Raw genomic sequence first — 13,645 nt, forward strand, 5'->3', positions numbered from 1 at the left:
CAGTGACAGAGAGCAGATCACTAATTTCCCACAGGGGTGAGAATTTTTAGGAAGGGGGAACATTCTGGATGATAGAAATGTCTTATATCTCGGTTGGGCTGCTAGTTACACAGGTAAATAGACATCTGTCAAACACACCTAACTGAATACTTAAGACCTGTGCATTTCACTGTCTGTAAGCTTATTTAAGAAAAAAGATTTAATAGAAATGGTTGATTCCAGGGCCTGGGCAGAGAAAATCCAAAATGAGCATGGGGCATCTTGTGATGCCAAAGTAGAGAAAAGTACTTTGAAAAAAGGATGGGGAATATTAAAAAGGCACTGGAGCCAGCCTGAGAGAGCTCACAATGGCCAAAATTTGAGCAACAAAATAAATTGTGATAGTATTATATCAAAACCCACAGAACACAATAAATACCTGTGAGTCCACACTGATGTAAATAACTGCACAAATAAAGTGGGGAGAAGGCACAACTTTCCTTACAGAAGAATTCCAATTCATAAATATAGAAGGAAGGAGGGACAAACCCACAATAATAATAGCTGCAGGCAAGATGCGCCAATGGTTGCCAAAATTAGTGCATGAAAGTTTAAGCAAAAATAGGATATTTGCAGAGTCTCAATACCCCTCCCCAAATATTTAGTAATTACCAAGGGACAAATAATAACTTCACAGTGGAGAATTCTTTCAGACACCACCTTAACCAAGTGATCAAGGTTAGCATCACAGTGATAAGGCACGTTGATACCACGAGCTCCCTGATGTGCTGCACTAAGAAGGGAACATCATCTCAGCAGTATCCTTGCCAATAAGTCATGACCCTGATTTAACCACAAAAACAAATTAGTGATAAGAAATCAAACAAGACAAAGCAAGAGAGAGGCATGGACATATATACACTACCAAAAGTAAAGATAGCTAGTGGGAAGCAGCCGCATAGCACAGGGAGACCAGCTCGGTGCTTTGTGACCGCCTGGAGGGGTGGGATAGGGAGGGTGGGAGGGAGGGAGACGCAAGAGGCAAGAGATATGGGAACATATGTATATGCATAACTGATTCACTTTGTTATAAAGCAGAAACTAACACACCACTGTAAAGCAATTATACTCCAATAAAGATGTAAAAAAAAAAAAAAGGAATCAAACAAACCAAAGTTTCAGGGGAATGTAAATTGGTGCAGCCACTATGGAGAACAGTGTGGAGGTTCCTTAAAAAACTAAAAACAAAACAACAACAAAAACAACAAAAAACTAAAAACAGAATCACCATATGATCCTGGGTATATATCCAGAGAAAACCATAACTGGAAATAATACATGCACCCCAATGTTCATTGCAGCACTATTTACAATAGCCAGGACACGGAAGCAACCTAAATGTCCATCGACAGAAGAATGGATAAAGAAGATGTGGTACATATATACAGTGCAATATTACTCAGCCATAAAAAAAGACTGAAATAATGTCATTTGCAGCAACATGGATGGGCCTAGAGATTGTCATATTGAGTGAAGTAAGTCAGACAGAGAAAGACAAATATCATATAATATCATTTACATGTGGAATCTAAAAAAATCGTACAAATGAACTTATTTACAAAACAGAAACAGAGTCACAAATGTAGAAAACAAACTTATGGTTACCTGGGGGGGAAATGTCTCGGTGGGGGGCGGAAATTGGGAGACTGGGATTGACATATACATACTACTATATATAAAATAGATAACTAATAAGGACCTACTGTATAGCACAGAGAACTCTTCTCAATGTTCTGTAATGACCTATATGGGAAAAGAATCTAAAAAAGAGTGGATATATGTATATGTATAACTGATACACTTTGTTGTACAGCAGAAACTAATGCAACACTGTAAGTCAACTATAATAAAAATTTTTTAAAAGAAACAAAGTTTCAGGACACTCTATAAAATATTGATACTCTTCAAAAGTGTCAACATCATGAAAGACAAAGACAGAGGAACTGTCACAGATTGGAGGAGACTGAGGGGACCTATAAATAAATGCCATGTGGAACCCTGGATTGGATCCTGGAACAGAAAAAGGACATCAATGGAAAAACACATGAAATCTGAATAAATTCTGTAATTTAGTGAATAGTATTATGCCAAAGTTAATTTCTTAGTTTCTATAATTGTATAAATTTTATAATTTCTCTGTACTATCTTTGCAACTCTCCTATAAGTCTAAAATTATCTCAAAATAAAAAATTTTACAATAAAACAAAACAAAAAGCTTTATAGATCTATACATGAAAAAAGGTTAATTTCATTATATGCAAATTGTGCCTCCTGACTTAAAAATAATATCTATTCCTTATGATAGTCCTTTAAAATATATTCATTAGTTATATTAAATATATACAAATACCTTCTTAATTCATCTAAATAATATTTAATCCACTCAAATAAAATTAGTAGTTGAAGTAATCAATTAAATTTGGTAAACCAGCCATTCACTAAGTTGACTTTCAGGGAATCAGCCGCCATCTGAGAGGGGAACGTGGTTCCAGCCGTCCTGTAATTCCCGAGTTCCTCTTCCACTTAAGAGGATACTGGGAAAGAGGGAGGCCCCACGAATGGCAGGAAACCTCCTGACTCTGAATGAAAACAAGCAGCTATAATTTTCTGGACAATCTTGAACGATGCAGGGGTGGGAATCCGCAAAGGAAGGAATATGGGTATTCTCATTCCAAGCCCGATGGGACTCTTGGAGGTGAACTCATTTCATCTGGTCACTGAGGAAATCTTGGTGGGTTGAGGGCATTCAAGTAATAGCAGCAAGGAGATGAATCTGCAGGTAGGAGATGAGCCACTGACAAGGACTTGGGTGGATGACTGAGAGAAGAGGGCAGTTCTAAGATAGAGATTGGGGGACCTTCCTGGTGGTCCAGTGGCTAAAGCTCCATGCTCCCAATGCAGGGGGCCGGGGTTCAGTCCCTGGTCAGGGAGCTAGATCCCGTGTGCTGCAGCTAAGGTGCGGCGCAGCCAAATTAATAAGTAAACATTTTTAAAAGATAGAGAGATAGGGTATTTCTCCCCCCTCATCAACGTTCCTCCTTTCTGTTAAGGACCAAGGTGCTCTGTGCCCTCTGACATCTAGCCCTCTTCTCACCATGCACTACCCCCCAGGCAGGCCTGCCAGAAACCCTCCTTGGTCGCCCCAACCTTACCACTCCCACCTGTGGAAAAGGAAGCCCAAGCCCCTCCCTGAGCACTGAGACGTTGTGTGGTGGACAGCTTTCATCTAGGGCTCTGCATCAGAAAGTGATGCCACCCACGCTGACAAGTTTGATCCCCTGTTATGCTCAACTCTGGGCTCTGGGCAGAGCCAAGATCCCCTTCTTGCACTTATGACATCTCCCTTCTGCCCTGGCCCTCCTCTGCATCAAATTCTTCTTCCCTTGATTGACAGAGAGTAAAGAAGCAGGCTGTTCCTCCCTGAAAGAAGGAAGGAAGACCCAGGCATCCTGGATTCCTTTGTAGCAGCACATATGAACCCCACAGCCACTCTGTGCTTAAGGAGAAGGAGAGATAGAAAAAGTAGAGAGAAGGAGGGAGGAAAAAGCATCCTGGGTTCCAGCCCATTTGGATTCTCTTGAGATGAAAAAAGAAAATGTGCTGCCTCATCCCTTCTCCTGCTGCTGCTTCTGTTCCGGTGTTTGGAACTGGGTGAGTGAACTATTTTTGGAGAGAAGAGTGCAAAGGTTCCCCAGGGTCTGGAGAGGTAGGGGCCGGGATCCCTGGAGAAGGAACCTCTTAGGACTCAGGCAGGGCCAGTCTTGAGAGAAGGTGTGGAATAGGTGAGACATCCTTGGGGAGCTCCACACCCTGGTACCTACCCCCAGTTCCCTGTCACAGGGGAGTAGGTTCCGATGGTCCTGTTCATTATCTTTCTTACGTCCTCTTTTAAGGAAATGTTCTGCTTTTCATTATTTAGACCTTAACTTTCTGTATTTCATCCCTCCTTGGGAAATGAAATATTTGAGCCCTATTTGAGGAATCGGCAGCAGGTAGGGGGGAATTGTTTTGAGCAGAGGAGCCGAAAATCCCAAAATTTATGCCATGTGGGCTGCACTTATTCATAAGGATAAACACTCTCAGTCCTGATGCCCTGCAGGTGGAGGTGGTGGGAGGTGGAAAGATCCATCTCTTCCTTCTACTTATACCCAATTCAGTGCTTCTATCAACCCCAACCAGACCACATCCACAGCCCCTTGTGACTTCTCCTACCCTCAAACCACCTTGAATATTACCTGCCCTCAATCTTGACACTTTGGCCCCAGATCTGACCCAGGAGCTGCCTCATTCTAAAACATATACCAAGCCACGACCTGAATTCAATCTCTAATAAAAATCATGGCTCCTGCCTCAATTGTTTACCAGAGACCCAGGCATAACTGGATGAGAGGTGACACAAAGAAACATGGAGTCTGAATACCCGGGATACTGAAATACCAACCCAGGGGGAAGGGAGGTTTAGAAAGAGTCAGGCTTACTTTTCCATGGAAAGAGACCAGAACCACCAAGGGCAGAATCAAAGGCTGGGTGAGAAGATCTTCTAAGGACATGACTTAGCTCTGGGTACTCCATATTGTAGTGCATGTTGTAGAATGTTTTATCAGAATTAAACCTAAAATATCAAATGATCCTTAGCTCAAATAAATAAAATCACATTATATGGGGAGAAGTGTCATTTGAATGGGCAAGATACTTGTGAAGAATAGTAAGCAGGGCTTCCCTGGTGGCGCAGTGGTTGAGAGTTTGCCTGCCAATGCAGGGGACACGTGTTCGCGCCCCGGTCCTGGAAGATCCCACATGCCACGGAGCGGCTGGGCTCGTGAGCCATGGCTGCTGAGCCTGCGCATCTGGAGCCTGTGCTCCACAATGGGAGAGGCCACAACAGTGAGAGGCCCGCGTACGGCAAAAAAAAAAAAAAAAAAAAAAAAAAAGACTAGTAAGCAAAGCAGATGATGATGGGCCATCAATGATCCACATTAAAAGAGATTATTTTTGAGTAGGAACAAGCCAAAATGTTTCCACTAAAGACCCAGAGACCAGCCCTGAAAACTCTATCACTTTTGACCCAGAGACCACTAAGGATCATGTCACTGAGGGCCCAGGCACCACAGAGGACTACACCACCCCAGACCCGGGCACCACAGAGGACTATACCACCCCAGACCCAGGAACCACGGAGGACTACACCACCCCAGACCCGGGCACCACAGAAGATTATACCACTGAACATCCAGACACTAAACCAGAGGGAACAGATTCAGTAACCGCAGTGAAACCCCCTGGGCTCCTGACACCCATCAGAATCCCCTTCATTTCCCTGGCTGCCACCACTGTTGCACTCTTTGTTGGATTCGGCTTCCTAGTGGTGAGCACCTGGCTCTGAAATGTGCAGGACATTATGGGAATAAGGGCACCTGAGGAGGATGAGGTGGGCAAGGGGAGCTGAGGCATAAGAAATTGTCAAAGGCGAGGAAACGTACACAGAGAGAGCTCTGCAAAGACGCAGAGAGACACAGAGATGGAAAGAAAAGGGGCAAGAAGCATAAAAATTGAGGGCAGAACTGAGGGACAAAGGAAGGTGTGAGAGACAGAGGGAAAAGGAGAGAGGAGGGAAGGGAAAGACAGTATGGAGAGAGATAAAGCAGACAGAAAGAGGAGCATAAAAACACAAATATAGTAAGACATGGTGAGAGCTGGAGTGAGGCTTAAACTATTAAATAAATACAGATGTAAAACTTTGGAAATTTTTATAAGATGAGAAATTGGTCGGGTAAGAGAAGAGGAGAAAATGGAAACATTTTTGGACATCCACTCATGTCAGAAATTATGTTATTTTGTATTAACTACTACCCACTCTGGAATTCTGCAGAAGATTTTTTTAAACCAGGATTGGGTAGGTTTTTATGAGCAGGGCTACTCTGTCTTGGAGAGACAATGGGTGACAGCTCTCAAAGGGGGGCTCTAGGTGTTTCTCTGTCTCTGAGGGGCCTTGTTTCTAAAAAGGGAGATAAAAGGACTCCATGCCAACCCTGTGACTTCCTCTTGCTGACTTTCAGTCTACAATCCAAGCCTTCAACTTCTGGCCTCTGCTGGACATGGAAGGGCCGGCCCTTTGGGGCCATCCTGACTGAAGCATGAAGTGCATGTTGGAATCTCAGCAGGGGCGCTTACATGATTAGCCAGCTCATGCAGGTCATTAAAACCTCATTCATTCCTGTTGGTCACTGATGCCATTGTGCACTGACCTCTGCCCCAAGAGGCAAACCCACAGTGCAGGATCCGTTTGTAAGTGTGATTAAGCCGAAAGTAATGCTTTATTCAGTTGAAGTGTTCAGTTTAATTCCACCAAAAGCACACCATGAAACTAGGGCACTCTGAAGGATGGCTAAGAAAAGGAAAAAGGGGATGAAAGCCTTCATATGTACTTGACACACGCATGAATCACGTTCAGTATTCATCAGTAGAGGGAGGCCCTTCTGGACTTCACTGTAATCACAAACAAGTGGCTTTTTGATCATGTGGCTCGTGATGAAAAGTCAGATACTCTCGCTCCAGGTTGGTGGAGTCTTTTCTCACTCCAAACCAGGACTCTAAGTCCTGGCAATGGCACCTTCTTAACCTCTTATAGAGACTAAAACCGAGAGATGATTCAAAAGACTCAGTGTACAGAAAGTAAGAGGAAAGTTTGTATTACCAAACTTGCTAAATTTTTAACTTTTAAATATTTGACCAAAAAAAGTTTTTAAAAAAGAATTATCTGTATTTCCATCCCTCCCCCAATTCCACTGATCAAAATAATTTTATTTTTCCTATATTACTTCAACATTTTTGGAAATTCTGTATCTTTAGTGGTATCAGGATCTGAAGAAAGTGGTAAACAGGAAGGAGCCATAGAGATGAGCTGAATAGATCTTTATAAATCACAAACCACCGGGACTAAGAGAGGAACCAAGTCTTAAAAACAAACCACTTTCTTTCTCCCTAGGAAAATTGTTTCCTTCATCCATTAAATCCATCCACCAGAGTTGTTTATCATCCCCATGCCATGGATTGGCAGGCACCATAAAGAGGATCCCAGCAGTGGCTACAGTTGGTTCTAGAGCAAACCAGCCTCCTCAGCCTGTAAAGGACCATGAAGTATGATGTGTGTTGTCCTCAGGCCTCCACTCCCCTCCCCCAGTCTGGAGCCCTGGAATCACCAGATGAGGAAGGTGGCTGGCCCTGGGAATAAACATGTTAGGGACACTCAGAATGCCTGTCTTCTCTGAGTATCACCTAATTCTGGCCGTGATTACGCCCTCAGGAGAATTGCCTTTACTTATCTACCAGGTTTAGTCATAAAAACTATTTGGGGGAGATACGTACAATTCAAATATAAGAGATATTCATTAAGTATTATCAAAGAAATAAAGCAAATATTTGTTCCAGTCTAGGTCACATATCTAAATCCATTCATTTAACAACACAGTTATTAAGTGCCCAGCAGGGGTCAAACACTCCATGCCTTTTTGTCTGTTCATCTCCGTCTGTCTAGCTGAGGGATACAGGTTTCTGTTCTCTCGAAAGCACCACATCCAAGTCATCCCAACACCCAGGCCAAAAGACCATGTCTACAGGAGGTAGCCCACTGGTCACTCATCAAGTATGAATTGAGTACCAGTTGGACTAGAGGGAAATTCAGTCTCAGTTCTTTTTGCTGCTTCCACAGATCCTGGGGTTGTACATAGGATAGTGGCATAAAGGAACATAGGATAAGGGAAACTCTTAAAGTCAACTGGCCCATACTAATTACCCCCAAGACACCCATGTCCCTCTGGGTCAGCAGTTCTGCCAAAAGTGCAGGGGCTTTGCTGAGTCCACCTCCCTCATCTTACCATGTAGCCTCCATCTCCAGAATGTGGCCACCTCTGCAAGGTGCTGCTAGGAACGGGGGCATGGTTCCTGCCTTTAAGGACCCACAGAGAGATGCATGGCCATCTGGTCTCTGGACAGTACTGAAGGTAGAAAACGACAAGGTGAAGATGCTGCAGAAACATCCCAAGGAAAAAAATGAAGCCTTAAAGAGTAAGGGAGGAATTCCCTGGTGGCGCAGTGGTTGGGAGTCCGCCTGCCGATGCAGGGGAGACGTGTTTGTGCCCCGGTCCGAGAAGATCCCACATGCCGCGAAGCAGCTAGGCCCGTGAGCCATGGCCGCTGAGCCTGTGCTTCCGGAGCCTGTGCTCCGCAACGGGAGAGGCCACAGAACTGAGAGGCCCGCGTACCGCAAAAAAAAAAAAAAAAAAAAGAGTCAGGGAAATCCCGCCCTTAGTCTTGGAATCCTGAACTACAAGATTTGGTAGTTGGCTTCCAAGTCATATTACTCATCATACTCATTGTGACACTTATAATTTGCTACATATATCTATGTGTGTCATCTATTTAGTGACTGTATACAGCTCACTCCAGCATGTGAGTCCAGCCACACTCATCTAATCCTCCTTTCTTCTTTATAAAGCCCAATGTTTAGAGGATGTCTTTCTTTAGGTATTGTTAAAGGGCAGTACAAAATCCAAGTGACCCCAACTGGCACCTGCTGTTACTGTGCTGCCCAGATTGAGGAAACTGAGCAAGCACACCCCTTAAAGAATTGTTCCCGAACAGGATTTACGCCCATTTGTCACCTCCCACAAAAATGTCTGCGAATGCACATTCCCGTCCAGTCTCCCATCTTTACAAACGAGAATGTTTGGTGAAGTTGTCCAGCAATAGTGATTCAACATTCTCCTTGCAAAGGAAACCATAAACAAGACCAAAAGACAACCCTCAGAATGGGAGAAAATATTTGCAAATGAAGTAACTGACAAAGGATTAATCTCCAAAATTTACAAGCAGCTCATGCAGCTCAATAACAAAAAAACAAACAACCCAGTCCAAAAATGGGCAGAAGACCTAAACAGACATTTCTCCAGAGAAGACATACAGATTGCCAACAAACACATGAAAGAATGCTCAACATCATTAATCATTAGAGAAATGCAAAACAAAACTACAATGAGATATCACCTCACACCAGTCAGAATGGCCATCATCAAAAAATCTACAAACAATAAATGCTGGGGAGGGTGTGGAGAAAAGGGAACCCTCTTGCACTGTTGGTGGGAATGTAAATTGATACAGCCACTATGGAGAACGGTATGGAGGTTCCTTAAAAAACTACAAATAGAATTACCATACGACCCAGCAATCCCACTACTGGGCATATACCCTGAGAAAACCATAATTCAAAAAGAGTCATGTACCAAAATGTTCATTGCAGCTCTATTTACAATAGCCAGGGCATGGAAGCAACCTAAGTGTCCATCATTGGATGAATGGATAAAGAAGATGTGGTACATATATACAATGGAATATTAGTCAGCCATAAAAAGAAACGAAATTGAGTTATTTGTAGTGAGGTGGATGGACCTAGAGTCTGTCATACACAGTGAAGTAAGTCAGAAAGAGAAAAACAAATACTGTATGCTAACACACATATATGGAATTTAAGAAAAAAAATTCATGAAGAGAACCTAGGGGTAAGATGGGAATAAAGACACAGATCTACTAGAGCATGGACTTGAGGATATGGGGAGTGGGGAGGGTAAGCTGTGACAAAGCGAGAGAGAGGCATGGGCATATATACACTACCAAACGTAAAATAGATAGGTAGTGGGAAGCAGCCACATAGCACAGGGAGATCAGCTCGGTGCTTTGTGACCACCTAGAGGGGTGGGATAGGGAGGGTGGGAGGGAGGGAGACGCAAGAGGGAAGAGGTATGGGAACATATGTATATGTATAACTGATTCACTTTGTTATAAAGCAGAAACTAAAACACCATTGTAAAGCAATTATACTCCGATAATAAATAAATAAATAAATAAATGGTTGTCATCAAAAAGAACACAAATAAGTGTGGCAGGCGTCCGAGCAGGGGTTCTGTCCCTGCTGGGCTGCCGCCCCCGTTGGGCTGCCACAATGGAACTCGGCGCCGAGTACCGCCGGGAGAAGCTGCAGTGGGACCTGGGGGTGGAAATGCAGGACATGACTCCCAGCCTTTGTGCGTCCAGCTTCCGGTCCTGGTGGTGTCGGCCAAGTTCGAGGGGAAGCCGCTGCTTCAGAGACACCGTCTTGTGAACACTTGCCTAGCAGAAGAGCTCCTGCACATCCATGCCTTTGAGCAGAAAACCGTGACCCCAGAGCAGTGGACCCGTGAGCAGCAGAAATAAGGGACCCAGACCTGCACACCTATTAAATTATGAATCAGACCCCCACCCCCACAGAAAAAGAACACAAATAACAAATGTTGGCCAGGATGTGGAGAAAAGGGAACCCTTGTACAGTGTTGGTGGGAATGTAAATTGGTGCAGCCTCTTGTGGAAAACAGTATGGAGGTTTCTCAAAAAATTGAAAATAGAAGTACCATATGACCCAGCAATTCTACTCCTGGGTATATATCTGAAAAAAACAAAAACACTAATTCGAAAAGATATATGCATCCCAAAGTTCAGAGCAGCACTATTTACAATAGCTAAGATATGGAAGCAACTGACAAAGGTATCAGTTGGATACAAAAGTATCCAACAGATGAATGGATAAAGAAGATGTAGTACACATATACAATGGAGTATTACTCAACCACAAAAAAAGAAGAAAATTTTGCCTTTTGCAACAACATGGATGGACTTGGAGGGTATGATGCTGAGTGAAATAAGTCAGAGAAAGACAAATACTGTATGCTATAACATATGCGGAATCTAAAAAATAGAACAAACTAGTAAATATAACAAAAAAGAAACAGACTCACAGATATAGAGAACAAACTTAGTAGTTACCAGTGGGGAGAGGGGCGGGGGGAGAGGCAAGATAGGGGTTAGGGATTAAGAAGTGCAAACTACTATGTATAAAATAAATAAGCTACAAAGGTATATTGTACAACACAGGGAATAGAGCCAATATTTTATAATAACTATAAACCTAAAAATTGTGAATCACTATGTTGTACACTTGAAACTTATATTGTACATCAACTACACCTCAATTCAAAAAAAAAATAGTCTCATCTTAAAAGTTTCAATTCAATGGGGCTTCCCTGGTGGCGCAGTGGTTAAGAATCTGCCTGCCGGGCTTCCCTGGTGGCGCAGTGGTTGAGAGTCCGCCTGCCAATGCAGGGGACACGGGTTCGTGCCCCGGTCTGGGAAGATCCCACATGCTGCGGAGCAACTAAGCACATGTGCCACAACTACTCAGCCTGCACTTTAGAGCCGGCGAGCTACAACTACTGAAGTCCATGCCCCTAGAGCCCATGCTCTTCAACAAGAGGAGCCACCGCAATGAGAAGCCCGCACACCGCAACGAAGAGTAGCTCCCGCTCAGAGTGGCAGAGTGGAAGTGGAAGAGGTGGAAGAGGTGGAGTTAAACTCGGGTCTTCATTCACTGTTTACCTCATTAGAGCTGAATCTCAAGTGATGAATAACTGCTCAGCACCCTCCTCATAAAACCTTTATCCTTCAGCTTTTTCTTCTCTAGGCTTTCAATGACAGGTCCTTGGACCTAGCCTTTAATCTGTTTTGAGTTTTGAGCCAAGCAAGAGAAACCAGACACCCTCCCCATTCTTGGGGAGCCCCCAGCCTGAAAACGAATTTTGGACATGCAGACACAAATAAACCCATCTGTGTGTACAATGAACAGTAGGAAATGTGTCATCAGTTTTGACATTTATGGCATTAATTTGCCCTGACAGGTGCATTCTGCTTTTTAAAATATTTGCAGCATCTCAGGCCTCACCCTTGAAAGAATTTGAAGACGACACAAGCAGAGTTGCTCCATTTTTGGCTTAGGACCCCACCCAAGAGTTTTTAAGGCAGCATCCCTGAATCAGGGCAGCTTCAAGGTATTTTTGATTTTCTCCACCCAGGAGAGTTTTTCAGCTCCTCTGCTCTACCCATGGGAGAGATGGTGTGTGACGATTCACTTAACCATCCATCAGATCTTTACATAGGACACATATGCCAGTTACTATGTGTGGCTCTGAGGACACAGTGGAGAGCCATATAAACAGCTTCTGCCTTCAACGTGCCTGGCGGAAGCTCGTGGACATTGCTGTCATGTAGATGCAAAAGTTATGAAATATTTTAGTGTTCTACACCCTCTTTGGGAACCTTAAAAAAAACTCATGGAGCTTTCAGCAGTGACATTTACCATCGGTCATGTAACCACATGGGGCAGCAAGCAAAGTGAGGTACAGATGCACCCCTGAGCAGAGGCATTTTCTCTCACACTGAGACCACAACAGACACATTCTTCCTTGTTCTGATTAGTATTCACTGCTTGTGTTTAGCTGCTTGCAGTTGATACCCGATTTGTGAATGGAGCTGAAGTATAACGCATCGTTGGATACTGGATCACAGAGCTGCAAGTGTTTAAAAAGCAGAACTCAAAAAAAAAAAAAAAAGAAGCAGAACTCACTAGTGAAGTCAGACAAATAACATAAATGTCAGGATTGATGAAAACTGGCATTAGAAAAATTTGGATGTGGTAAAATTGTTACATTGACATGAATGAAGATTTAATCTGAATACAGAGCTAGCATGGGAAAAGAGATAACGGGGGGGGGGGGGGGGGGCGGGGGGAATGCAATGAAAAGAAACTGTGGAGACAAATGGCCTGAACAAAAAGAGGCTCCCAGACTGCCTGTATCTTCCTGATTAAATGTCTTGATGAGCCCTCTAGTGGCAATGGCTGGGTAGTGGTCCTCTGAGAGATGAGCCTCTCTTGGAAATTGATCGCCTGGAGTATCTCAGGGGAAGTTGGCTTGCATTACCATCTCACAGTGTCACACACCAGCTCCCTCCTTGTCTTGCACTTGCTGGGCACTGAGCACAGCATATGTCCACATATGTCTTGTAATTTATAAAATATGATAAGTGACTTTTGGTGAGTCGCTTAACATTTTGGAGCTGTGTTTCCCTACTTATAAACAGCTACACCGTTCATTCATTTACCCGTTCATTCATTCTACACATATTTACTAAATGCCAGCTCTGGGACAAGCATTGACTTCAGCACTGAGGCTACAGTAGTGAACAGGTGTCCTACCTTTGTGGGGTTTCTGTTCTAGTGACTGTAGGATGTCTGATGATTTTTGCCACAAATGAGTTCCTCCTTTTTTGACCATAGATGAGTTACAGACTGAAAACAGACACCAGAAAAGAAAAAGTCAAAAAACCTGGGTTCCAATCTAGTTCTTCCCCTTTATAGAGTGTGTAATCTCTCTCAGCCTTAGTTTATCCATTAATTAAGTGGGGTTATTATTGTCTGTCCTGCCTAGATCATTGTTAAATCAAGAAAAAGCTATATTTTTTCTCATAGCACAGTCCTTCAAACTACATGTAATGACAGTCAAAACAGCAATGCAGCTGTGGAAACAGTGTCCATGGCAACCAATGGTCCGGTCATTCTTTCCTGTCCCTGGGTCAAAAAAGTTCCAGAGTTTCTCTTGTCATTTTCAGGTGTTAAGCAGTATTGTTTTATATACATAAATGTCTAATCCAGAATAATTTGTCACCTTCAGGTGTTAAACAGTATCAT

At 43.3% G+C, this 13,645-nt stretch overlaps 1 protein-coding gene and 2 pseudogenes across 1 annotated transcript in view; 2 read left to right on the forward strand and 1 right to left on the reverse strand.

The window, feature by feature from the left end:
- The window catches only part of SFTA2 (surfactant associated 2), a 69,623-nt gene that overhangs the window by 52,670 nt on the left and 3,308 nt on the right, over positions 1-13,645 (reverse strand). The window contains exon 2 of the mRNA XM_067752472.1: positions 13,154-13,246. The gene's annotated coding sequence lies outside the window, so the exon portion shown is untranslated. The remainder of the gene's footprint in view (positions 1-13,153; positions 13,247-13,645) is intronic.
- LOC137232876 (protein PBMUCL2-like) lies at positions 3,135-5,422 on the forward strand (annotated as a pseudogene).
- On the forward strand, positions 9,990-10,326 carry LOC137231795 (bolA-like protein 2 pseudogene; annotated as a pseudogene).

This window comes from Pseudorca crassidens, chromosome 10 (assembly GCF_039906515.1).
Source record: "Pseudorca crassidens isolate mPseCra1 chromosome 10, mPseCra1.hap1, whole genome shotgun sequence".
NCBI classification, from domain to species: Eukaryota; Metazoa; Chordata; class Mammalia; order Artiodactyla; family Delphinidae; genus Pseudorca; species Pseudorca crassidens.